This window comes from Colletes gigas, unplaced genomic scaffold (genome assembly GCF_013123115.1).
Source record: "Colletes gigas isolate AHSC1104 unplaced genomic scaffold, ASM1312311v1 Colletes_gigas_Sc00001, whole genome shotgun sequence".
NCBI lineage: Eukaryota > Metazoa > Arthropoda > Insecta > Hymenoptera > Colletidae > Colletes > Colletes gigas.
In genome coordinates, this window is record NW_025106630.1 from 3,426,374 (window position 1) to 3,452,767 (window position 26,394).

A 26,394-nucleotide genomic window follows, 5' to 3' on the forward strand; every position below is an offset into this window, starting at 1 on the left:
CGCGCGGGGACGCGGGGGTTTTAAGGAAACAGAGAGGAAGAAGGTGTATGTACAACGCTTGTCGGCGAAGATAGAGGCAATATCGACTTGTCGAACGAGTTGTAACACCATACTGTTACTCGCGCGCTCGCGTGAAATTAATCAAAGTCGAAGTGGGCGTTCGTCCGGTTCGAACGGGAGGTTCCTTTCTTCGAAAATTTCTCGCGATCCTGACCGTTTCGTTCCACTTGCCCTTCGCCTTTTGTACCTTTATCCGGTTACATGTGTATGTAAATGAAGGTGGAATGAGTTTGCTACTATGTGGTGAATTGATTAAATTTCAAGGTGTGATAACGGGAAGCATGTAATAGCACCGCGGAGCATGCAACATATTATAATGCGGCGTTATATTTTTAATTACTGCGTCAGATCGATGAAATTGTGTCAGGCGAATTTCCATGGGAAATTACGCACGGGAAATTTATCAATTATGAACATCGCGCGGAACGTGGAGTTCGGTGGTGATAGAAGTGTATAATTCGAATTTACATATATCAGTATGCGAACGTTAAATTCTTTTCCGAAGAAAGAGTTAGTAGAGCTGGAAACGTGTAGTGTTTAACGATCATGGAAATAATTTTTAAACGAGAATAAACGAAGCGATCGTTTCTCGATGAAACCAAAAAATAATTAACTCCATTATTAAAACGTTTTGCATACATGCGGTTCACGAATTTATTAATAAAAGTAAAAAGCAACTTGATTGCATTTTTATCGGCAAAGAATAATATTCATTTTACCGCGGCAAGTATTTCTGTTTAACTGCTCTTAACAAACACAGGGATCTTTCATCGTAAATGCGGCTCCGATGCGAGAGATACTTTCACGTCTGCATAATCCAACGGTATCAACGATCATTATTCTTGATGACTCGATTCTCTTCAAGATAAATGTTTTTCTCTTGCCGATCCAGGAAATGAGTACGAAAAGTTAAATAAGAGGTAAAAAACGAAACGAACGCATAGAAGGTAGCGAAAACGCAATTAAGAATTTTCAGAGCGTGTTAAAATGATGTATCCCGTTCAAAACCAGAGTGGCTCGTCCGTCTTTTAATACGTTCACTTCCTTGCTGGGAATCAATCGAAGACAACGACGAATGGACGCGATTAACTGCGTATACTTTATCCGAGGGAACGAATTCTGTATGTTTTCGCATTTCTTTTATTTCCCTGTTACTCCCGATCGACGAGCAACATGTTGAAACATTCTTATGGAACGTAAAAGCTAAGTTTGCGAACTTCCGGCCAACTCGACTCATAACTTCGTGCTCGAGTTTCCGGTTCGGGCTCGGGAGAACAGAGATATGTCCTTGTATCGTCGTCTTAAATGGCTGCATTTAGTTCATCCGTGATCTCATACGCGAAAAGGGAAGCAGATTGTAATTGAAATCGAAATATTAACCGGTAGTATTCTTTTTGAAAATTTAGAGAAATACAAAATGGCAGATACTTCATTGTAGAAATGAATATCTTTTCGTTTGATGATTTAATTCCTTTGAAATAATCCAAATCTCGTTTACCAAAAGGTGACAAAACGAATAAAGATGAAACTGTTTCCAGTGATTTCGTTTCGTATTTTACTCAGCTCCGAATAACTATCGTAACGAAGGTTAATTAATTAATCCGGGTAATAAGAGTCGCGGTATAAAACGTGAAATCGACTGTTAAATGATATTTGCTCGCGGTACATCCATAATTAATTGCGACTCTAAAGGCCCGTTGACGTAATGTAACGTTTCCTGGCGAACGGTTCCACTGGAAACATCTACATCGAACTTTCTCCGCGATTAAGAACGTCGCTGTTGCCATTTGCATAAATTGAGACGAATTTAAAATCTCCGATAACAGGGAAGATAGGATCGGAGGTTTTACATCAACCTTGGGACCGGTGCGGCTTTTCCTTGAGCGAGTCTCGTAAATTCGCGAACGAGCGAGTTACACCGCGCTATCGCGTGAACGTGTAAGATAGCCGCGAACGCGTAACATTGACATGACTAACAACAAACCGCAAATAACTAGCAACTTCCATAAAGTTCGTGCCAAGACTAACCCCGATGCTTTTAATTCATGGGCGTCGGGTTCGCCAAGTTTTTAGGAGCGCCAGAATCGGCGTACGATCGAACACGAGGTCGGATCATAAAGTTTAAATCGATTTACGATTAATTAAAACGACACAGCTGCGATTTATCGAGCGTGTACTCGACGAGGACTTACGGAATTCTGCCGTGTTTTCTTTAGATGTGAATGTCGAGCAGATACCGTAATTGCTTTTAAATTAATATGCGGTCGCGCTAAAGCGTTACGAGCTGTTTTCTCAGACACCAATCGAGATATCAACTTTATCTATTTTCTGATTCGAAAGCCACGAGAGAGGGAAGCTAATCTTTTCGTGTGCACAAAATTCTTTGAGAATGATTGTTAAGAGGAAAAAGGGGGCTCTGAACTTTTTTAAACGGTAAGTACAAATGGGGTAAATAGTTGCTTTAATGGATAATTAAAGAGTTGTGGCGAAGAATTTGTTTCAAAGGGTAACTTCGGAGAAACGAGAAAAGCTTGAAAGTAATTAATAATTGAAAATAGCGAAGAACAAATATTTTCCGTCGAAGCAACGTACTATGTATTTGGTAAGTGCAAATGTTTGGAAATGCTTCAAAGAAATTGAAAAATCAATTACTGTGTGGCTAAACACGAAATTGATTAAAGTGTGCAGGTTAATATATTTATCCAAGTAAAGTTTCGCTATCAAAGTGCATAACCATAACAAAAAAGGATTTTAAACATATAAATATATCTTTTGTTCCTTCCAACTCTAAATTAAGAATACGACTAATACTAAAAAATTTATCCTTTTCCAATAACTATAAAGTGGTGAAGTTGGAGCCACAGGGATAAATCAAACTCAGAAGTGGACCATGGGTAAAAACAGGTTGAGAAACACTGATCTAGATTAAATAGCCGCTCGATCTCTTCCGCTCTGCTTGAAATATTGGGTTGAACGATAGGTTTTTTTGCATTTTCTATGAAACGATGATATTTATTAATAAACGAGCCTTCTGTTCTGGCGTTGTCAGCAGATTTTATATTTTTTTAAGTAATATAGTGCTCTGCAAATATTTGTTTAGATGGCGATCGATAGAATGCATATTCATGTCATAATGCTGAATAGAGGAATTCTGTAGCAAAAAGAAACAGTAAAAAATATTTGGAAATAGTTCGATGAATCTTCCATTAGAGCCAAAACATGTGAAACACGGTACAAGAAATTTTAATCAGGCGTCGAAGATGAGTTACTTGTCGACAATCCTAATGAAAACGTTAGACAAATTCCTTGACCCTAATATAATTATTCGCGTTGTAGATCCGTGTTTTGTGATATAAAATGCAAGAACTCTTCAGTTGATTCTAATATTCGTCAAAAACCATCTGCATTTATTTTGATTAGCATCATAAAATTTAAGAGGCACGATATCAGTGAGTTTCTTCTTTCAAGAAAAGTTCGAAAGAAATGTTTAATGAAAATAGATGGTTTCTGGTTGAAGGTCGGTTTATCTTACGTTGATGATGGACTCGTTAAAAAGACTAATTGACTTCTATATAAGAATAATTTTCATACACGAATAATTGCATTTAAGATAATAAACTGTTTTGTCACCTTTATCGAAGAAACCACTCCTGCTCCTACTACTTTGACTCCTACTTTTTGAGGCATTAATTGATAGAGGAACAACACACAATTTTTACATAAAACTCTTCCCTATAGAACGCATACGTTAGTAGTTATTCGGGGTGGACGTATCGTGACTCACCCTGCATAGCAAGGGATTAAAGCGAAAGTCAAATAGCACCGGGTCAAGATTGGCCTGTTCTTTAACTCCGTACGCAACACTCCCCTTTAACGAACAAAAGACCTCGGGGTTGAAGAGCTCGGTCGAACAGTAGCGATCGATTCCATGTCCCCCGATCGATCGACCGATTTTCAGGTTCCTGCATAAAAGAGGGCAGTCGACGGGGACAAAAAGGTCGAAAACTTTCGCCGCGATTAATAACGAAGTTCGGGAACAATGTCGGACGGCGGCTAAAAGGGCTCGCGCGCGGGCGCGCGTCGTTGCCGATGGAAATTTCATAATTACTCCCGGTCGAGGTAAAACCGACGCTGGATCATCCGCAAAACAAGTAAAGGGTCATCGGTGCAATTTACGATCGGGGCCCCCGCGGGTGAAATGCATTACCATAAAAACCGCTCTAATCACGGGTACACGGGGATGATGGGTAGCAGCCGTGCGAGCGGCTAGCCTCGCGATATTATATTTTAAAGACCGCGCGAGCCGCGTCGGTACGCGTACTCCACTTTATCCGTGCCGTACCGTGTAATAACCTCCGACTTCCTGTTCGTGTAAAGAGCCAGTTATACACACGCTCATTCACTATGGATAAAAGTGAATCGATAATGATACGCACTCGACAAAAATGGCGCCGCCATCAGACACCGCCGCTTCCAGCGGTGAGCCTCCGCCACCCTCGAACCCCCCTCCAACCCCCGAGCCAACCCCCCCCCCCCTCCGCCCTCGTGGGAATAGAGGCGAAGCGCGTCGAACGTTCCGGCTGATAACCGTATTACAATTTAACGAGAAACCGGTGTCAGTTTTGTCGGTGCATAATGGCCGCGCCGACGATTCGGCGCTTACACCGGCTTGGACGCTCACACCGACGAAAACGCCGCGAGGAACGATCGTGCACGGGCTGTAACTGCAGAAACTCGCTGAGTGTTACACCCCCCTCTGGCACCCTTCGTGCCTCATGCCCCTGTCTACACGCGGAGCGAGAAAGCTCGCGATTTAACGCGAGTACGCCCTTCGGTTTCCCTTTTCGGCGAACGTGTCTGTGTTCTGTCCCAATCTTTACCCCTCGCTCTATTCTCGCTTTTTCCGACAACCCGCGACGAGTTTTGTCTCCGATTTTACGCGTTAAATTTGGTCACATTTATTTTTCTTTTAATGGAATTGTCTCGTGTAGAGAATGAAAGGCGTACGGCCTGGAATTGGTCATTAATCGACTAACGTCATTGCAGTAAAATTTAGTAGTCAGAAGTAAATCGCAATTAAGAATCAGGAACAGTCTCTTCAGGATGTGGAGAAATGCACCCGATTAAGCCAACATAGCTGTTTCGTGATATCCGACCATTACTCTAAAAAGAAAACGCAAAAAAATAATCGCAAACACTATATACGGCCGCGATTAAATTCATATTATTATATTTGCAACGCGATTAATATTTATATTTTGCAACACAATTACAAACAGCGCTTTAGTGTTTACACGCAACTCTACCCTGGAAAAGCAACCACGAAAAATTCTCATCGATCGCAACCCTGAATGGAACTATACAGCAAATGCAAATCATTTGCAACTTTAACTAGATAAAGAAACGCGAATAATTCCTACTTCACAACGCTAATGGAAAACCGCTATCAGATCTTATTCGCGACACTACTCTGAAAGAAAACGCAAAAAATATTCCTCGTTCGCAACTCTAACATTAATCATGACATATTTATATTAGTCGCAACACTATCCTAGTAGCAAACGCGTGTAATATTCCGCAACACTAATGCAAACCGCGATTTGTTCAAAACAGCTGATCGATGTGGTACAAGTACCATCTGAAAAACTACGAAATTCTGCAACTACAGTCGAGTGTAGCTACAAAATAGGAACATAGAATGATTTTCCATCCTTATCCGAAGATTAAGATGGAGAATCATTTGTTGTAGTCACTCTTGCGACAGTTTGTCAGGGCCTCTTCGACTCGTCGAGCCTTTTCTTTCTTCGGCGGTCCTGTCGAAGCCTGAAACTTAAATCTAAACTCGAGATTCCGTGCAATGCGCAGTCCTCTAACAATTCCACGAATTGTTATCGGAACAGGTGTGGAGAAACTCGAGCGGGACGAGCGTTTCGGGGAACCTATCGCGTACGACCGCGAACGCGACGAGCGACTCTAAAGTCGCCGCACGGTTTCAAGAATCGAAAGTAAAACCAAAACAAACGGTACAATCCGTTTGAATCGGCTAACATTTCGACTCTTAAAATCAAACTACAGGAATAGGTCTACCACACGAATAAAATCTGGGGCAACCCTACCCGGACCCTACCTACTTAGATCTAAACACACACACACCAGAAAGTAAGTTACCTACCTACCTAATCCTATATTTAAAAAATTGCAAAACTCATTTTCACAAACAACCACTCCACGGTTCTCACACATACTGTTCGGGTGCAAGAGCCTAAACTAGAGAGGACGCCCCGGGGTTCCTCCAACACCCGAACATTGCAAACATTCACACTCTAAAGTACTGACCAATTTCCTGAAATCGACTGACAAAGGCTAATGACTATTGCGTTTTTATATTTACACATAGACATTTATATAAAACGTGTCGATAGAATATACTCTTTGAAAAAGTATATATAAAAATAATGTTCCTTTCGTGTGTAATATATTTTCTAGAGTTATTTATTTCAATTCTCACTAGATTTAAATAAAAATCTCTCTTGATTCTGAATCGATAACATTGGGTTTGACACAGTGATGGTAAGAACCATGAAGTGTATGGTGTTCGGACTATTAGTCTGAACTGCAGGCATAGATGGAGCAGATGTCACAAACAATACTTTTTTCGTGGTCAAGAAATTCACGAACCCAGCTCCAAGGTGAAGTCGAGAGGCCGACAGCTGCGGATATAAACACAGAGTGATCAAGCTATCAAAACAGAACATGCATATCGGATCACTGTTCTCGGCTTAGGAGTGCTAGCAATGGTAAGACAAAAATTACTTTTAAAACACATTTTAGAACACACAAGAAATATGTACAGAAATAATAATAAACTCGAACAATCATTTAGTGGGAGTCAGTGTCTTATGACGTAAAAAACATACAACATGAAAAATTAATGTTCTTATATTTTCTATATATATTTTTTCTCTGTTGATGTTGCATTCATAACATTTATATGTAATTATTACTGTCACATTCAATGTTATCGATACAGAATCAAGATAGATTTTTATGTAAATCTAGTGAGGTTTCAAACAAATTACTTGATAAAATATGCTATATACAAAAGGAACATTTATATGAGCAACAGGTTAAAATTTAGTTTGACAGATAATATTTACACATAATGTGTTACTGCAGTTAGAATTAATATGTTTCAATCGATCTAATAGTTATTTATGTATTGCATAACAGGTCGATATTCGATGTTCACGCAGAACCAATGAGAATGAACTAATAACAATGAACCAATGACAATGGACCAATGACTGCTGTGCATTCTGACGTCACAAAAATATAACGATAATAAATCATTAATTAATTAATTCTTTGTCTGGTATCTTTCTGTAATTATTTTATTTATTTTCAGATATTCGAGATGTACGGTTTAACCTTTCTTTCGTAAACACATCGAGAATCGAAACGCGGGCCTACGTGACTACCTCACTCTATCCCCCACCCATCACCCTTCTTCGGTTAGCGACTGCTCTGCTTTCGTGACGTCATTCGTCCTCTGAAGATTGGTATGGTTAGGTGCGTAAACTGCTTCGCATCTAAGTAGGTATGTACTGTTCAATTATTGTAATCTAAATAGTTCTAATCCCTACTACTATTCTCCGTTATTCTGTGTTGGTACTTTCGTTCGATATTAACTCGTTTTTATTACAAATTTAGTCTGAATTGTGAAAAAAGCTGAATCTGCTTCGCGTCTTTTCTTCCACGTTTGATTGTCGTTAATTATGATACTTCTAAACGAAATTACCAACACACAGACTAGATTTCGGTTTCAGTTGATGCTTCATGAACATATAAGTGCATTAATTATAAACATTTCATCGAAATTTGTGTCATATTCTTGTTACAAGCTTTGATTGCTGCAATTCGGGGTGCGCTCGTGGAACAACAGACTCCACGATGTCTCAAAATGTCGGAAGTAAGGAATTTGCTGTGGAATATCTGTGAAATCAGCTTTAATATAACAAGTGAGCATCTACTTACAAATGTTCATATATTTTGGTCTTTCTACCGATTTATTATTTAATGTAGTCTTAAATCGATGAATAGACAGGTCTGTATTGAGTTAAAAGTGAAATAGATTTCGAATTATGACGTGTTCGTGATTTCGATTGTGTAACGGTTTCAGAGGGCGTCGTTAGATAGCGACTGTTTATTCGCGATTGCATCTTCATAGACATTAAATATTTATTTGACTTACTTAATAATTAAAGGTTATAATATAATGTTTTCGGATTGAATAATTATTTTTATTAAAACACAGTATTTTCTTTGAGATACCGAAAAGTAAGAAAAAGGAAGAAAGCAGGACAGAACACGTGCGTTTACTACATTGTTTTTTATTTCTGCTTTCAGGTTTTCTTTCAGATATTTTGTTGACCGCGTGCAATGCGGTCGGTAGAATCAGTGGTTCCTTTGTAAATAGTTTATTTCTTTTTCGAAGCACAGCTGCTTCGGGTAGAGTATCGCATTGATCTTAGGTCGCGTTAGCATACTATTGTCTGTATTATTTTTTCATTATTGTTTATAAATTAGAATTGTTCTTTATCGATATTAGAGTCAGTGTTTCACTAAAGAGGACTTATGGGCGATGCTACATGAGAAAAAAACGTAAGTATATCCTACATTTTTCTATGCACATTTACAAAAAACTAATATTTTCAAATTTCACTATCAATTTAAAATTGTCCAAATGATCAGAAACCTGTGATTAGTTTTGAACGTAGAGTCTTTTATATTAAATTATTAAATGTTTATTATTTTTACGATAGATGATAATTTTTTTCTTGTTTTTTTTACAGTTTCTAGATTTTGTCCCTACATCCTGGAAGCCAGAAGGACCCTGCAGATGACTTCTCTGATGTATTTCACTGGACAACAACATCGTCATCGTCGCAGAGGCATCATCGTAGTCAACAATTGGTAAGTCGCATGCGTTTTTTGTTCCTCCGGTTCCCAATCATGTTGTAGGACGAAAGGTCCGAATCAACACGGGTGACCGGTTGTATACATAGTATTTTTAGCGAGTATAGCGACCGCGGGTATTTTTAATACCCGTGAGTAGGAACACATATTGTTTTATTTCTTAGTTCAGGCTAGGGTTTTTTTGTACATCGCGTTTCTTAACATGATGAATGCTACATATTAAATGAATATGAGCATATAATTCAGTAATGTTTAAATATAAATATCAATTAGAATAAAATTATGCAATAATTTTTATAGTATGAATGTTTTTACTTTTGTTAAAAAAGTAATATAAATATTATAAACTTTCATTACTCGTTTAAAAATTTTCACTTTTTTGATATATTGTATATTTATAAAATGAATATTTTCATTAACCTGTTAACCTGAGAAAGACAATTTTTTGAATATTGTTCATTTGTTTAATTATTACAACATACGAAGTGTAATATATTAAGTGCAAAAAAACATTTCGCGATTAGTCGATTTTTGAGTGAAACTAACAAGCATTTGTGAACTATTTTCATGTTTTGAAAAATTTACTTTCACAACAGAATCGACCGAGGAGAATGAATATTTCAATTAATAACTGAATAAATTTATTTAAGTGATTTCTCTAAAATTTTCAAAGTAAACTATTTTATCGTAAAATCTTGATTAATATTTGTCCTTTTAAATAATTAAATTTCAATTTCAATATTTTTCTTTACAAGTAACATTTTTCATTATTAATGTATTTTGCTTTCGATATACCATTTCGTTATATTTTGTTATCTATTAACTACTTTTTCCAGTTCAGGATTTTTACAAATAATTTACAAATAATATTGTATTTCATACCATTACTCGTTCGGCATAACGAATAAATAAATATAATAGCATATATAAAATATATTTTTTCAAAGAGTATATTATATCGACACGTTTTATATAAATGTCTATGTGTAAATATAAAAACGCAATAGTCATTAACCTTTGTCAGTCGATTTCAGGAAATTGGTAAGTACTTTAGAGTGTGAATGTTTGCAATGTTCGGGTGTCGGAAGAACCCCGGGGCGTCCTCTCTAGTTTAGGCTCTTGCACCCGAACAGTATGTGTGAGAACCGTGGAGTGGTTGTTTGTGAAAATGAGTTTTGCAATTTTTTAAATATAGGATTAGGTAGGTAGGTAACTTACTTTCTGGTGTGTGTGTGTTTAGATCTAAGTAGGTAGGGTCAGGGTAGGGTTGCCCCAGATTTTATTCGTGTGGCAGACCTATTCCTGTAGTTTGATTTTAAGAGTCGAAATGTTAGCCGATTCAAACGGATTGCACCGTTTGTTTTGGTTTTACTTTCGATTCTTGAAATCGTGCGGCGACTTTAGAGTCGCTCGTCGCGTTCGCGGACGTACGCGGTAGGTTCCCCGAAACGCTCGTCCCGCTCGAGTTTCTCCACACCTGTTCCGATAACAATTCGTGGAATTGTTAGAGGACTGCGTATTGCACGGAATCTCGAGTCTAGATTTAAGTTTCAGGCTTCGGCAGGACCGCCGAAGAAAGAAAAGGCTCGACGAGTCGAAGAGGCCCTGACAAACTGTCGCAAGAGTGGGCTACAACAAATGATTCTTCATCTTCATCTTCGGATAAGGATGGAAAATCATTCTATGTTCCTATTTTGTCGCTATACTTGACTGTAGTTGTAGAATTTCGTAGTTTTTCAGATGGTACTTGTACCACATCGATCAGCTGTTTTAAACAAATCGCGGTTTGCATTAGTGTTGCGGAATATTACACGCGTTTGCTACTAGGTTAGTGTTGCGACTAATATAAATGTGTCATGATTAATGTTAGAGTTGCGAACGAGGAATATTTTTCGCGTTTTCTTTCAGAGTAGTGTCGCGGATAAAATCTGATAGCGGTTTGCCATTAGCGTTGCGAAGTAGGAATTATTCGCGTTTCTTGGTCTAGTTAAAGTTGCAAATGATTTGCATTTGCTGTATAGTTCCATTTAGAGTTGCGATCGATGAGAATTTTTCGTGGTTGCTTTTCCAGGGTAGAGTTGCGTGTAAACACTAAATCGCTGTTTGTAGTAGTGTTGCGAAATATAAATATTAATCGCGTTGCAAATATAATACATAATATGAATTTGATCGCGGCTGTTTTTAGTGTTGCGATTATTTTCTCGCGTTTCCTTTTCGGGTATCATGATGCAGCTAAATGATCTGCATCAACTGTGTTTTTCCGCAGTTTGAGTTGTCTGCACTGTATTATTATAAGTGGCGTTGTGCGTTATTTATCACAAACGCACATGATCTTATTAGTATTGTCATTAACGATGCGCCCAACGTGGCTGCTTTCGCGGGATTTTTCATTTCGTATTTTATAAATTAGTTTTTCAATATGAAAAATGTTCCACTTACGGTTTACGGTAGCTGTCGAGTACTTGGGAGAGAGATACAGGTCGATTGTATCCCTCTATTGGCGAGTTAGGTAATTGTCGACACCGACTTTATCACTAATAATCAGAGAGTTACTGCATCCACCACACGCTCTATAAGTTTAACACTTTATATATTCAGCGATCTATAAACAAAGAAACGTCACCGTGAGACAATCTTTTTATCCTCGTTTCTCTGGGATCTGCCCGAATACCCAAGAATCGCGGTTAACCCCGTTCGTTGTTCGGGTTTCGAAAAAAAGGCGCGCACGAAGGGACGGTATTGCAGTTTGTGTGTCGTCGGAGCGGGAGAATAAAAATTAGTCAATTGGTCACGGATGAAAGGCAACGCGGACCGCGCGCCATCTTAAAGGTCGTACGGTTCGAGAGTTTATTGTATTTTATCAGCCCGCGTAGCGACATTTCTTTTTTCGCTTTATGCGGACCTCCTTTATTTTCTGCATTTGGGTCGTGCGAAGCGGGCCGTGCTGTTTAGACTCTGAAAAGTCCTTAACCGTTCTGCTTTACTCCTTTCTTCTTCCCACCTTGTTAGAATAATGAAACCGGCGTTATTTTAAATAGGGATCTGTGCCAACAGTTATCATAACCCTCGACGGGGGGGGTGGGACCGAGGGGGTGGAGAAAAAGTGGCCACGCGAGCAACGCTTCGAAATAATGTTGTAATTTAGAACGTACACACGTCACGGCGATCGGTTAAAAAAATCTTAATTTCAGTTTTCGCCGGGGCAAGCTTTACATGTGTAATACACGGTCTCGAACTGCTGCTGTAATTTCGTTTCTTGCACGCTTCTTGAGGGCACGATGAAAAGCGTGATTAGGAACGCATTTTAGTGAAATGCCACGCAGTTGTTGTTATTTCAGGCACGCAAACGTTAGATCTTGTCGCTGGAGAAAAGAAACGCGGAGTTGGAGCAACTGTTATCAGTAATTATAAATTTGCATAGTTTCTCGCTACGAAGCGGCGGTTGTTTAGCCGCTTTCTTATTATTCTTTGGCGTTGGTCTGAGTATGATAGAGGAAAGGCAAGTTTAGGGGGCAATACTTTTTATGCGATAATCGTACCGACAAGTTCTTACGAAAATGATCATTGATCCGATAACAGCGTATAATATGCACGACGCTTGTATGGCACGAAACGCTTGCTTTCAGTCTTATATTTTCTTTAAAAACGCATCCGAGGCGTAGAAATATTTCTTTCGACGAACTGTTTGATTTATGCAAGTCAACTTATAATTTATTTTAGAGACGAATGATATGGAATGATGTATTGTTCGCTATAAAAATCACGTAACTATGGTATACCTCGATTAGTGTTAGATTAACGTAACATTCAATTTATATCTCAGTCGCAACTCATACTCTAGATCCCGATGTTTTTGACATTATTTCAGAATTTTGCTAAGTGTGTTTCATGGCCCTGATAGTCGTAGAAATTTTCTATAGTATCGATAAACTAACATTTTTATGCAATTTTCCTTAGAAAAGTAACAAAAAGTACCATTAAATATTTGGAAAAATTTAACTATTAAAAGGTGATTAATACGTTCTAAACTAGTGTTAGCAAAGTTCTGGAATATTGTCGTCAGCTTTTTTAAATTCGCTAGTACGTTCAAGAATTTGGAGGATATTTGAGGCCAGCTGAGGTAATCGAGACAATTGTGAATAATATTTGAATCATTTCGAATTTTTTGTGTCGTCTATTCGAAGCAATTCGAAGCATGTTATATTCTCGTCGCTATTCAGGCACACGTGTAGCAGCACGAGAGTGAGCACGTGAGGTCGTGCTGTACGCAAGAACGCAACGCCGATCTTGCAACAAATCTATTTCCACGGTGTGTAAAAACAGAAGACACGCCGTGCCGGGTAATGAACTAATCTAGCGAGCACTGCCATGGGGGGAGAACGAAGACGAGTCGCGGCCAGGAGTGCTGAAGAAAGGACGACGGACGAAGTACTTCTGCCGCGGCTTAATAACATGAGTTTTTCCTCAGCTGGCTTCGGTAAACTCCAAGAAAGAGGGTTGCAGCCGTTGAAAGGGCAAAGAACCATCCTAAGAGCCTGTGACGAGCAAATATCCATCCGAAGTTTTGTTAATTGCATTCATTAATCCGTAGTCCTCCCAATCATCGTCTTACACGCAATAGAAAGCGTGATTTTAATTAATTGCCGCTATCAATAGGGATGTTAAGGGTCGATTAAATTATTTTGAAGTAAGAATTGTGAACGTCGTCTTTAGTTTTTTATTTGGAAAAATCTACGATGTATTTATTTAACTTCTTCAGATTTTATGCTTATTGAAATATGATTAATTTCCTGTTTGAAATTCAGGGGAACGTTTTATATTTACAATACTGTTATTATTGTCGTTATTAAAAGTTGATTTATCGATGTAAGCTCGTTAATAATTCCGATGGAGACGACTGTAACCTTGATTCATTACGGTTTTGATTCATTGATATCGACAACAGCCGGTTCCGATGATACCGAATCGCATTGTTGATCCATCATAGTTAATGGCTCCCCTTTGATCGTAACGAATAATAATATGCAAATAAGATTGATTTTGATCTTTATGGAAGTTATGAAGTTTAATGGTTTAATATTTCAAAATGCAAATAACTCGTGTAATTAATCAAACGGATTACAGAAGATTGTGCGAGTATCTCATTTAACGACTACAATTATTGTCAATTATAACTTGAAATTTTAAACCACTTTAAATGAACATGTTCTGCTAAATTCGAATATTCTATTCTATTAGATTTATTTTTAGGAAGAAAGCTTTTTCAAACCACAAAATCCATAAGGATCAAAAAGTGCTGAACTATTTAAACTAATAATTAGTAGATATTAAATTGCAATTAATTACGATTTTCAAACAGTAATTTTAATTTTCCACTGAGCAGAAACGAAATCTCTTTTGTTCGAGAATCTTGTCTCGAAAAAGAACATTCAAACAAAGAGATATTCAGAAATTTTCATAATAATTGTGTCTGCACCGTATCGTCAACATTCGTATATAAGGGAAGGATAAAGATTTCCTTATTTTCTCTAAAGTTTCCCGAAGAACGGTCCGACTGGCTCGTTCGGCGTCGATCTTATTAAATTTCTTCGGCCCGTCCGTCGGAATGGGGCACCTTAAGCATATTAATGAAAAATTAATTAAACAGTCGACCAGCGCCGCGGTGTCGCATTATATTCCCTGGAACCCCGCCGGAATGATAGTCCGCGGTTTCATTTAAATAATCGTCGCACAGAACACGCGAATAAGAGAATGATTCGTCCACTCTCGGATTCCCCAAGATGACCGTGCTCGCCGTGGAATAAGTTTAATAACAACAGCGAGGCTTTGCAGTCACCAGAGGTGTCCGTAGTCGGACTATCATTATCTCCAGAAGAGAGCTTGCCCTTTCATAACGTCCCTCTCTCTGTATCTTTTCCTCATCATCGTGCTCTTTCTGCGTTTCTACCCGAGCCAGCGTCCGTTTCTTTGTTCTTGCTTATTGCCAGCCTTTCCCTTCTTCAACATCAATTCATCTGTCTGAATAAGTGGAGAGTAAACTGTAGTCGGTAACCCAATAATTGAATTATATTTCTGGTTTTATACTCAGTTGCAAAACCTCCTCGATAAAAGTCACGATCCGGGGGTTCCCTCGGAGATTTTTACTCCAGTAATCTAAGCGTCTACTGCACGGTTAGGAGTTTGTGACAAACTAACAATTCTTATATTTAATTTTTTCCAAATTTCCTGATAATTATTTTCCGATCAAAGTAAGTTTATCAGTAACAAATTAAGCGTTTAATTTGACAAGAATCCTCGTATCGGGACAGGACTGTCAACTCGATTCTCCATAAATTTTCTACCTTCTTCTATACTCTTTTGTCAGCATTTTATACCTGCTGTGCATCCTTCAATGTCAGTCTCTGCGTCCCTGTTTTTTGCTTATTACCAATCTACTCTCACCGTGTCTATTCATCTGCTTCAATGATTGGAGAGCGAGGCGTCATCGATAGGTGAATTAGATACCACGATGATCGATTGGCTCCACCAGTTTATCCGATAATAACGCGATTCGAAAGATTCGAAAATCGAAAAAACAAATCGTCGCAGATATATTTATACGTAATCAATTTCCACTCCTGTAAACAGCTGTAGCATTTCTTTTAATTCGAGCCAATTAAACCGAAGTCCTTTTAAGTATTCCTTGATCTTGGGCAACAAAAAATAATCAAAGGGTGTTAGATTAAGACTGCAAGAGTGTTTGCTGACCAACGTTGGCACAGCACCTTGTACGAGCGCCTCCTTGCTTTTGAGTTAGATGTTAAGACACCCGACGAGATAGAATTTCTTTTGACCCCCAGGATCCTGTGTAAAATCCTCTCCGCTGCTTGCAATCCTATCTACACAATGTTCTCCGTATCGCGTCACGCGAGTAGTTTCCTTCTTTTGACTAGTTCTCTTGAAACGTCCACTCGTTAAACCTTTATATCATAGTGTACATTATCTTTTTATTAATGAGACGCTCACGGCTGTTGGTTACAACAATCTTTCAAGGAACGTTGTTTGCTCTGGTAGAGGAGGAACAAGAACGTTAACACAATAGTCAAGCAATATAGCGCACGCGTCATCACCGGATATTTAAAAGAAAAAGTGTCTAACAGAGTTTCGAAATCAATTCTCCTTCTGAAAGAAGCTGTGACCGTTGAAATCGTTCTTTGATCAAGATACCCGTGTTAGGTTGAAAATGTAGTTCAATTGATACGAGTTTAAGAACAACACCCAGGCCGCTCAGTCACCAGAGGAGTCCGCTATTAGACTGTCATTACCACCTGGGGAGAACTCGCCTCTTCATAAGTCCTCTTACCTTCTTGCTATCCTTTCTCTCCTCTCTGCGTGTCTCTTTCTCAGTATCCTGCTCTTTCTGCGTTTCTTTGCGAGCGTTTCTCTCCTTTTTCGTTTTTTGTTTATCGTTAGTCTTCTTCTCCGTCTTCGTCTGCTCGTCGTTCCGTACGCTCCTCGCCGACCGGTCGTCCCTTTCTCGCCTTTGCTCGAGTTTATTCTCGCGACCGTTTCGTTCCTCGCCGTTCCTAAAGCGTTGTTCTCCGTCTCGAGGAATTTCTCTCTCAGCAGCTACGTAATGACAGTCGCGAGGGTGGTCGGACGCAGCGTAGACCGTGACTTCCTTTGAAATCGCACCGCGAGAGTTACGCACTGAAAGATCAGTCGGACATAAACACCGAGTTTGAATCTGTCTCTCGCCAAGCTGACAGCGGCCAGATGGGGCTGATCGGGTGCAACCGTATAGGAAGATCTATGGCAGATCGCTGGGACAATGATCAGTTTCAGGACACCTGTTGTGTCGCTCGTTATTAGGTTCATCGAACGAACGTAGTCGAAGCTTCCTAGAAAATGGTTATTCGATCGCGATTATTCGACTGTAAATAATTCTGTGGTCGTATAATTTCTGATAATTCGCGACAAAGTTTGAATTTGATTAAGAAAACAATAATTTCTACATCTATGATGATTACGAAATACTAGTTGCCGTGGCAGAAACCGTAGTAGGGAAACTCCTCCTACCATGATCGGGAAACGCTGCTATTTGACATCCGTTTTTCTCGCTTCAGGATTAAAAAGAAAGCTTGCGAGGTCGGTGACTCCTGCCATTTACAAGAAACATCACGATACTGTAATTAGTCCATCACGCGGCGCGTAGATGATTTCTTCGCTTATTAAAAACTACAGTAAACTTGCCGAGTAATGCAAACATATTAACATATGTTTGATTGTCTTCTTGTCCATGAGGGCAGTTTGATGTTAATTAGCAGTGTACTCGTGCCGGCTACTTGAATATTGCGAATAGCATGGCCTATAAATCACGCGTATCTCGCGTAGCTTCTTTCCGCAACGCGTGCTCATCCTTTTGCATACCGCCCCTCGATTTATCTCTTTCTTTCAGAGAATTTTTTGTTTCCTTAGTCGCATACCTGTGTGTTATTTAGCATCGTGATCGTTTAATCGTGCACGAGACTTTCTTGCGATTCCTCTTTCCACCTTACAATGTTCCTATTTCTGTTCAACACCTTTGCTGTTCCTTTCTCGCAGATTGTCGATCATTTTTTACGCGTCTTTTAAAGGTAGACGCTACATCGTAATTGCTGGTATTATTTCAAGCACCGATGCTTTCAGTCAGGGACAGCGTGACATCTTTGAGAGCCAACTTCTTTATTCTTTACAAAGTTACATAGAACAGGCTACAAAATTTATAATAAAAAAGAAAATTGTTAACGACTTTATTTCATTCTGTACTCGTAAAAATATGAATATATGTGGTGTTGTTGCTGAGTTGACAATTTGCATGGAAGTAAATAATTTTAAACGCAATCGAAGTAATATAATATATTGCGCAAGTAGGAATTATATTCGACGGTGTAAATTTCCCCAACGAAACAGTACCATTATTTCTGCAATATTACACGAATGTTATTGCAAATGTAGAAAATATGACGCAGTAAATAATATTCACTGAGATCTAAAGACATTTCGTTCGTGTATATTTTATTCCCGGCATGCCGTCTTTGCCAGTGTCTTAAAACGTCTATAAATGAAAATTTTACGCATTTGCATACATATAGCGTCTGCAGTTGCATGTAACTGCGCGTTCCTTCGTGTGCATGCACTCGATCACCCGTATTTCCTTCTCTTTCGACGTATCAAAGGAATCAGAGTTTTACGACGTCGGTCTGTCGGAGGATATTTTATACTGCATCTAGATTTCTCAAGAAAACGTCGACGATTTAGTACGCTAACCCGGTTACACCACCACACTTCTCGAACAACGGGGCAGTTTATCAAAAATTATTCCCAGAATTCGTATTTATTGTTATGCTTAATGAATCATACTTTTTATATGCGTCCAGTCTTCATTAATGTCGAGAATAATTCCGGCGATAACATCTACAAAGTTCACAGACGTTTGATCTTAATATACGTACTACCTCCAGCAAAGTACCCAATTAGAATCTGAAATAATTTCGTCGGTATCTCGGTAACCAATAGGTTTACGACGCATAAAGTTCGTACCTCTTTAAAGGCACTTTCGAGGAATACTTTTCTTGCACATTTATTTTATGAAATAAATTCACGTATAGTTGTGATATCTCGCTTTAACGTTCTTTCGATAAATGGCACGAGAAATATGAAAGGTATTTCTTTCTTATCCATATCCCAAACGAAAACTACATTCGTCAGTGTCTATGATTTGATTATCAAACGGTCGGAGAACGCTAGAATTGATTTTTTAACAAAATCTTTCGATCGCATGCTTGTAAACACCAAACGATAGAATAAATTTCGCGTTACTCGATTCGAAACGCGAAACAAAAAAGAAAGATAATTATTCCCATTTAGAGTGTTTGCACGTTTGATTTCGACGAGCGAAAGTGTACGTTATTTTACGAGCTCAAAAAGAGCACGGTTGGTAATTTTATATTTATCGAGTTCATCTATCTGTATATTTAACTCGTACTCTAGCAATTAAAATCTTTCAGGCAGCAATGTGAACAGGATATTATTTGCGTTCGCTTTACGGTTTGCTCGAACGTAATTCGTTCGTTCGTATGACGCAAGATTGCCAATTAATCGCAATAACAGAAAATCCTCTCGTGCCTTCTTCTGCATTCCGAGTCTGGTCGCGCACGCAGGAACGACACTATCTCATGGACGATTCCGCGTGGCTTTTGCGTGAGGCTGCCGAGTGGAAGTTACGCACAAAAAGATCTATCCAGGATGCACGCAGTCGTAAAATCTTGATTCCCTCGAGTAGATCCGAATGCTTCGCGGAGCACGTAACTGTTCAACCGCTCATACGTATCTATGGGGCCGTGGAACATACGTATGCGCGTATTTCTGTGAGAACGACCGCGTGAGCAACCAAACACCGTGACGCAAATATAACTAGAACGGATGAACTTTTCTACCTTACAAATTTCCTACACGGAAATGTTGCCTCGAACCCCAAATAATATTTTCTTTTCATTGAGGATCTCTATCTACGCACACACAATTGAATTACATTGTTTTTAAAAGATACAGTTTTTAAAATTTTTCAATAAAGGAGAAAATGCAGAGACTATCATTTCTATGTTAGAGGTTTCTAATAATATTTATCCGAAAATCGAAACAACCTTTCATTATTTCCAGAAACGTACCTTCAATTTCTCGTACCTCTTCTCGAAATTTTAATATTTCCCGTGGCGCGGAAAGTATCGTATTTAAAGATCAATGAGAGACCCTTACGCTCTGCGATCTTCTGGATTTTGCTAAAGTGGTTCTGACTTTCATCCACTCCCGAGTTCCGTAATATTTTCCGATATTGTCAGGAGTTTTCATGATTTCGAACGAATAAACTTCCATATTTTTTTCAACTCTTTATACTTCGAGTGGTTTCGCCTCGCGTTTCCCGGTTTCTTAATACTCCGGCCGGGCGCTGACGAATATCTCATATTTAAAAACCAATAAAATTTCTGAAAATTTCATATGTTTCGAAGAAATAGTTTTCCTTCGTATTTTCGGAATTTTCGAGGAGTTTTAATATACATATTCTTCGACTGGACGCATTTATATCTATATCGAAGCGTTTCTTAATATTTTCGAGCGTCGTAAGTCAAGATATTCAAAGCTCCAATTTCTCAAAATTTACTCGTGGCTGATGTTTAAAATCCGATTATCAGTTTTCCACATTTTACGTTGTTTTGGTTTTCACAAACGGGTCCTCGCGGCAGGTGAACGTTGAATTTACGACGGAATTTATTTCACGCATCTCTTTTCGCGTTAATGAAACCATTGGCGTCGTTCGTTCTGTTAATTGAAAGGCCAATTGACTGATGGTAAATCCGCTAATGTCTCGAAACAAACCGATGAAGTGGTTTATTTCAATTACGGGCCGATCATACCTGAAAGTCTATCAAAACCGGAAATCGAACGCGGAGGGAAGTTTTATATATCGAGCCGTCTCCGCGAGAGCAAAAACTATTTAGCGCTCGACGATTCGATAATTATTCCGGTCGCTTTCGCGCGGACAAAGTAATTTCCCCGCCCGAGCGCACGATCGAGTAAGACGGATGTTTACTAATTAATTGGTACGTCGCTTAAAAACTCTGCGGCGAGCCAATCGTCACTGTATTAAATTCAATGTGCTACGAGCGCAATTAATATGTCGATGAAAATATTAAGAGAAATTTATCGATGTCTGATACAAAGGAAGATAGGGAAATAGACGCGCGATACGTTTCGATTATCTGCCTTTATGGACTTTCATTTGCTAAATCAAATTCTGCGCCGCGCAATTATATCGGGAAAATTGATTGTGCGAGAATTGAATTATTTAAGTAATTAATATAAATTTGTTGGACCGTTACAACGAGCAATATCGATTGATTAACTAACCGATACATTGATTGCGCGGTTTATATTTAACCGACGCTTCGGTTATAATTTATTATTACATTTTTTTAACGTTTCATTCTCTTATCTTTCATTTTAAATTCTGGAAAGATTTCTTGACTTCTATTTCGGGTTTCGTATTAATGATCAATTTATTATTATTCCTCGCTATATTTGAATTCTTTCGAAGGGGTCTGAAACCCTCTCTCAGTAATAATTTGATCGACCACTGTACATTGCTAACCAGTACGCGTCATTAATCTTTATTTCGGTTTATTATTACATTTTTTTAACCTCCGTATCGAGTATTTAAAAATTTACTGAACAATTGGTTTTATTCTTTTACTTTTCATTTTATTTTTCGCGAAACATTTCTTGACTTCTATTTCGGGTTTCGTATTAATAATCAATTTATTCCTCGCTATATTTAAATTCTTTCGAAGGGGTCTGAAACCCTCTCTCAGTAATAACTTGATCGTCCACTGTGCTTTGCTAACCAGTACGCGCCATTAATATTTTTTTCGGTTTCGATTCAACATTTAGCGAGAGACGATACGTTGTTGAGACTCGTCAATATTTGGTACTTTACTCAAATATTTGGACCAAACATTCGAAGCCGACAACGTCGTATCGTGGAGGTGGAAAAATTTGGAAAGGACGCGATCTACGAAATTGGACTTTTTGAAACGTCACTCTTCATCCGTCACAGCGACCAGTCGTAACAAAATCAAACGTCACTATGATATGGGATACAGAAAGTATCGAATAAACCGGGCACGCCTTGTTTGTTTACCAAATTCGCGCAAAACGTCGAGCCACGGGTGTGTCGAGTAAATATGAGAAAAAAAAAAGAAAAAAAAACACAGGAGGACGAAAAAGGGAAACCCCGAAAGCCGATTAGAAGAGCTACGGATCACCGATTTCTATATTGTTGCGTCCGAATTTCATACGACGTTAGATCCGAGTGTAATGGTTTTATCGAGAGCGCGAATAATCGACCGATAGTAGAAGCCCAAATCGGCTCAGGCTTAATCGAGCATACCGCGTCCATCCTTTAACAAGTTCCATTGTAACGTTTAATATTTTCCGCCAATATCCAGGAAAATATTTTCTCGCGCACGTTTACGCCCATATTTTATTACGCCCGGCCCGGGAGCGCGCCGGTTATAAACTAGAAACGTAACACCGAATGGACATCGTTTACAACGCGATGACACATCGCAGGATTTCCCATCTGCTTATTTTGATTTATTAGTTTTCAGCTCGTCGCGTTAATTCGCGTTTCCCGAACGCCGTACAAACGAAACTCGTCTCGTTTAGGAAGGAATCGAGCAGATTACAAAATTTCATTTAGTAAAAAGGGTTCCCGAATATTGAAAAGAATTTTATTTAGAGCAGAGATAGGGAAATGTTAACATTTTTTGAACGCTGGTGTTGGAAGGTTATTTCTGGCCGGTTATCGATACGTTCACCTTACTGAATAATTTAGAAAAATGTTTCCATCGAGTACGTAACGTCTCGACATGCGACAGCGGTTCCAGACGATTTAAAACGTCCTTGGAGCGAAATTTTCGACGATCCACAGCGGAAGGATCAAACGATCCCTTATATCACAAAGGAAAGACTGGAACGCCAGGTCCGTTGGTAACGATTCGTGCGTGCACGCGCGAGTGCGTGAGTGCGTGAGTCAGTCTGCTGTCACGCAGGTTGCCGAAGAAGCGAGGAAGAGAGCCAAAGAAGATCCTATCTCCTCGAACTGGCCTCGCCATTAGTGTCACGAGAATGGGAAGGACTTATGTCCGCTGTAGAGCTACAGCGTGCTCCAAAAATGAAAATTCGTGGTCCTGAAAGTCGGAAATTCAACTTAACATCGCCTAGATCGCGTGTAAGCGACAGTTTTCTTCGTCGAATTAATAAGATTTCATTTTTTCTAGTTGCTTATCGATCTAAAGTTTCTCTACTTGTCTCGTCCGTAAAAAAACATATTTCTTTTTGAGTACCAAATTATGTGTTTCCAGATAAAAGATCATTTTCAAGAAGTCGTGTTGATTTGTAGCGATCCAAATTTCAAAGCTAAGGATATTGAAGTTTCCTTACGGTTGACTATTGTAAAGACATTTTACTCCGACGATAAAATTTTCTTTATCGTATCGTAGCTTGTTTGTTTCTGTAATCATTGTTTAATATACACCGAGCAGAACAATTTTCTTCAACCTCGTGTTATCCAAGTTAAATAATACAAATGGAATAGCTTTGAAGAATAAAGAAACAGGACGTTTCGCTCTGACGACTGAGAATACTTTAAAGGCGACGAGCTGTGAAACATGAAAATCGAATACTCGCATGAAATACTACGTATGAAGATGGACAAGATCGATAAGTTGAAACAAAACATGTGTGTCAGACGAGAATTTAAGTTGTCACTAATCTGTTAGACTATATCGTGCATTTCGCTCTAAATTAAATATTATTTTTCTGCGGTTCAGCGGTATTTTATGTTTTCCTCATTTTTAGACGCAGCCTTATTTATTTAATGAATTGCGGAAATGAGCTGCTCGATACTTTCGATCCACGCATATTTTATTTAAGCTTTCTCGACCAGACGATAGTTTAAGTGCTGAATAGTTACAAATAAAGGCAAGTCAAAATATATAAACTATATAATGCATACATAAAGTTCTATAAACATATAATAAAAATATAATAATGCATAATGATTATTAGCTAGATGAGGAAAGAGAAAGTTAGCGTAAGGAATAGTAATTTTAAAATAAAATGTAGGATAGATAATAATAGGAATAGAAAAAGCAAACGCAGACGAAATTCAGAATGAAGTAAAATTCGTAAATTCCTAAAGTTGCGTTAGTGTCACTTCGTAAAACAATTTGAACAGAATTCGAAATTTCATCCTATTAAATAGTCTGAAGCAAAAATCTGATATTGTCTGAAATCTAAATTTGTATTTCCCAATCCATCAAAAGTCAAATATAACGAAGTTGTTAATTTCCTTGACACGTGCTCACTAAGTTAATCCATATTAAATCATATTCGGGATTCAGAATAACCTTATCAAAGTGGTTTAATCATAAATTAATTTTGAAATTTCGTGTCCACTATATTAATATTGTATTGCTAAATTAAAATAAGATTAAATTCAGGAGTTATGATATTAGAATTCTGTGAAACAATATAAAATTAATAAACCTTTACTAGTATTTTCTTTTACATTATTTTATGTTTTGTTTATAATTTTATAGAATATTAGCCTGAAGGAACGATGATATTCATTATCATATACAGTTAAAAATGATTTGATATGTTGCTCTCTGTAACAGAAAAAAGTAATACACTTCTCGTTAAAAGTTACATTACACTCCAAATTAAAACTCAACGAATGGTCCTTTGTGCAGAGGTCTTTCACGAAAGGTCAAAACGATAATTAAAATAAGTGCGCTAAATATCAAGTTTTCCCTCGAAGCTTCGTTCGATGCTTTTATTATCTTATATATCCTTCGAATTTTTGAAAGTGTAACTATTTTCAAATTCGTGGAGTCTCTAAGTCTTCTAATAAAATCTCCCATTGGGTTTACACTTCGTGTGGCGTACGTGTGCAACAATGAGCGCGAGTATTAATTAGAATTTCAATTAGCTGGTTCGTAGGAGCGTATGCATCGATCTGGGCATAGCCATTTTCTAAAAATGGTACACCCTCTCCGAAAGTCGCGCGAATCTTGCTCAGACATTAGTCCATAAAAATTGCAAACACGACCTTGTTTGCCAACGACAGAGCACGTAATTAGCTTCCATTGCGAGGACGCAGACTGGAGGTTAGATTTTTAGAAAATTGCTGATTGCTTCTAAGTAAAATCTAAGTGTATACATCGTAGAATACGATTTAATGAGTTCCGCGAATGAAGTACGATTTCCTGCGGCGGGAATAATTCTCTTCGTTTCGTTTGCTGTAACTTACTCCCGTCTAATTCGATTACTTTAATCGCTTAACGCTTAGATATTCGCACCTGATATCCATCTAATCGGCTGGTATTCGTTACGATACCACTGCTTTGGCAATTCTGTTTTGAAATTTTCCGCGTCTTTTTAGCGATGGAAGTGTTGCACAGTTTGTAAAAATATAGTTGTAAAAGAATACTACACGCAACACGGTCGAAACTTCTTTTGCAAATATTACTTTAGGAATCTGACATTAATACTGCTAACGTTTGTGCTATGTTTATACTTTGCATTACTCTCGAAAAGACTGAAAAACGGAGACCGTGGATTTTTAACACGTTCGTTGCTTACTTTTTGTATTTACGTAGTTGCGTTCGACTGGAAGTGTTATACTATGTATACGTGCGTAGCTTGTATCGATATTTTTAATAACAAATAATATTTATTGGCAGAGGGAGTAGAACTAAAAATCTAAAGAAATTGATTATTCGCTTGGAAAAGGCATAGCAATTTATCCCCCAATTGGGCAACGAAAAACAACCAACGTGATTTTTATTCCGCGCAAGTACTGTACGATTCGTCACTGTATGCAGTGAATTTACAAGATTAATAAATTGAAGTTTCTGGCAAAGACCCAAAGTCGAGACTCGAAACTTCAACGTCTGTCTTCCTCGCGTCAGTATTTATATCAAACGGGCATTTTTATCGGTTTATCGCAGATATGGGAAAAATTCATATCTGGATACAAAGGGTATAGCCGAATAAGGGGGTTAAATGTGCCCTTGAACGAAATGTGACATACGATAGATCCATCGATAGAGCATCAAGAAAAAACGTTCTGTGCCAAATTTTAACCCTCTATCTTGTTTGGAAGGGTAGTTATTGAGAAAATTCGGATTAACGAATTTCTGCCTATTTCCCCTATTTAATCGAGTAGAAAAATTATGAAAAAAATCTGGTGCATTGCGACTATTGAGATACGTGTTTGAGAATTTTTTCCGATTTTTCGATTTCAAATCCTAGGTGTGAAAAATTAAAAACGCAAAAAAACGCAGAAAAATACCGATTTCGTATTGAAGCTTTCGAGACACTAGATTTATATAATTACTGTAAATGCATATTGTCATTGGTTATGTCCCTGAATTTTTTCAGATTTTTTGGCAGGGTGCGCCGTAGTAGCAAAAATGAAAAACCGATTTTTTCGGCGTTTTTCGCGTGAAAAAGCAACTTATACTTTGAATTTTTGTATTCCCTTTAATAGATAACTATATTCTGTGGTTTTAAACATTTCCATGTTGAGTAAAACAGTGTATACAAGAAGAAAAGCAAAAATAAGTCAAGAAAAAAAACGTGCTATGCGCGTTGTATTCAGAAGTATCAGCATTATTTCCAAGAGCTGCGATGGTGCAGTGAGTAAGATGCTTGGCTGCGAAACTGCTGCAAACTTTTTGACGCGCGTTCGCGCCCTGCTACGGTACATTTTTT